Source organism: Magnolia sinica, chromosome 8 (assembly GCF_029962835.1).
Source record: "Magnolia sinica isolate HGM2019 chromosome 8, MsV1, whole genome shotgun sequence".
Classification (NCBI taxonomy): Eukaryota; Viridiplantae; Streptophyta; class Magnoliopsida; order Magnoliales; family Magnoliaceae; genus Magnolia; species Magnolia sinica.
The window spans coordinates 17,205,094-17,207,394 of record NC_080580.1 but is presented as its reverse complement, the minus strand read 5'-3'; the positions used below and the strand labels follow the sequence as shown (position 1 = coordinate 17,207,394).

Sequence of the window (2,301 nt, the reverse complement as noted above, 5' to 3'; positions counted from 1 at the left end):
GTAATCTCTTTCCAAATTTTCTATTTTTTTCTAATTTCTATTTTTAGAATTAAAGTTTTGTTTTTTTAGAAAGTTCCTATTTCTAGGCTATTTTATTTTTAGAAATTTCCTATTTTCTAATTCTAGATTCTGATTCTTCTTTCAAGTAACTTTCTATTTTCTAGTTTAGGTTTTATTATTAGAAGAGTTTTTAGGTTTTATTTTTTTAGAAAGTTTCTCTCTTATTTTCTAATTTCCTATTTTTTAGAAATTTTCCCTTTTTAGAAACTAACTTAGCTTTTATTTCTAAGATTATAATTTTTTTTTTTTTTTTTTTTATTTTTTTTTTTTAGAAATTAACCGTTGCTTAGGATTTTTTTTCTAGCATTATCTTAGTAAATTTAATTTATTTTTGTTTTCTTTTTGTTTACAGGAATTAAGGAAGGAAGCTGCTAAATAACATTGTCTTCAAAAGGAGGAGCTCTCAAATCTTCAGACATTCATCATCTCCTTTTCTCGGGTTCTTCTTTCCAATTCTCGTTTGCATAGCTTTCTCTTGTTTTTAGGAATTCATAACTTTTTCCTTTAGTTTTATTCATCATAGGTTGCATCTTAGTTTAGTTTTCTTTCTTATATTAATAACATAGTTTATGCTAGGACGTAGATCTCTGAATATAGAACTAGCACCGTTTGATCCTGAGATTGAAAGAACAATTCGTGAAAGATTGAGAAATAATCCTGTTGAAATGGCGAATGAGACTGAAGTTAAAGCTCTCAAAGATTATTCAGCTCCTGTCCAATTTAATGCGCCTTCATGCATAGTGTTGCCAACCACTACGGCAGCACACTTTGAACTTAAACCTGGAGTCATACAATTGTTACCATCCTTTTATGGATTGGACAAGGAGGACCCATATCATCATGTGAAAGAATTCTTAAACATTTGCTCCACCTTTAAGTTCCAAAACTTCTCAGACGATTCGATCCGCCTACGCCTGTTTCCTTTTTCTTTGAAGGATAAGGCGAAAGCATGGTTGAATTCTCTAGAAGTTGGATCTATCACTACATGGGACCAACTGTCTAAGAAGTTCTTAAACAAGTTCTTCCCCGTTCACAAAACCAATGCCCTCCGTAGAGAAATCACTAACTTCACACAAAAAGAGGGCGAGCACTTTCATGAATGTTGGGAAAGATGGAAGGACTTGCTTCTTAAATGTCCTCACCATGGTTTTGAGAAGTGGCAACAAGTTCAATACTTCTATGACGGTCTGACACCACAGAACCGTCGCATGGTTGATGCCACCAGTGGAGGGTCATTCATGACCAAAAGTGATGTCGAAGCGTGGAACTTCTTTGAAACCTTGTGCGAAAATTCCCAACAATGGGATTATTCAAATAGAGGTGACAAAAGTCCCCAACCACAAAAGAGAGGTGGTATATATGAGATAGGAGTCATACCAGAGCTGAGTGCCAAGCTTGATAACCTGACAAAGAAAGTTGATGCTCTGGTATTAAATAATGGACCACCACAAACAGCTCAAGGCGAGGCATATGCCACATGTTCTAGTCCGTCCCATCCTATGCGGTCTTGTCCATCTGGTGCAGCATTCCCAGAACTTCTCTCTGAACAAGTTCATGCTATGAACACTTTTCAAAAATCTGGGAATGATCCTTACTCGAACACATACAACCCGGGGTGGGCTAGACATCCAAATTTCTCTTGGGCAAAAGGACCACAACAAGGAGGACCATCTGAAATCCTCCCATGCAACCGCACCTCCAAGTTGGCAATCAACAACCTCAACAGTTTCCACAATATCAACAATTGCCTACACAATCAAGGAAACCATCTCTTGAGGATACACTCCATCTTTTCATGCAGAGTTCTCTCCAATTCCAAAAAGACACCGAACAAACCTTACTGGCCAACCAGGAAAGCTTACATGCAAATGCACAATCCATTGCCAAGTTGGAAGTACAAATGGGTCAACTAGCTGCCACATTGAGTGAGAGAGAGAAGGGCAAGTTCCCTAGCCAACCGGAGGCTAATCCAAAGGGACAGTATGAGATTGGCTCTAATTCCAACCAAGGGCAATATCATGAACAGGCCAAATCGATCACTACCCTTAAGTCAGGCAAGCAGATTGATAACAGAATAGAGATGCCTGGGGATGAATCAAATTCTAAAACAGAAGATCAAGATGAAGCAGAGAGTCATACCAATGCATCCAAAGTCCAAAAGCTCTTTGACTCTCCAAGAGCCACTAATGTGCCACCTTATGTGCCCAAAGCACCCTTTCCTCAACGTCTGGCACCAACAAA

General features: G+C 38.0%; 1 non-coding gene across 1 annotated transcript; it reads right to left on the bottom strand.

Annotated features, from left to right (window-relative positions):
* Positions 1–1,103: 1,103 nt before the first annotated feature.
* On the bottom strand, positions 1,104–1,210 carry LOC131254435 (small nucleolar RNA R71). Its single transcript, XR_009175547.1, has one exon. It is a non-coding gene; the product is annotated as a small nucleolar RNA R71 (small nucleolar RNA).
* Positions 1,211–2,301: the final 1,091 nt, after the last annotated feature.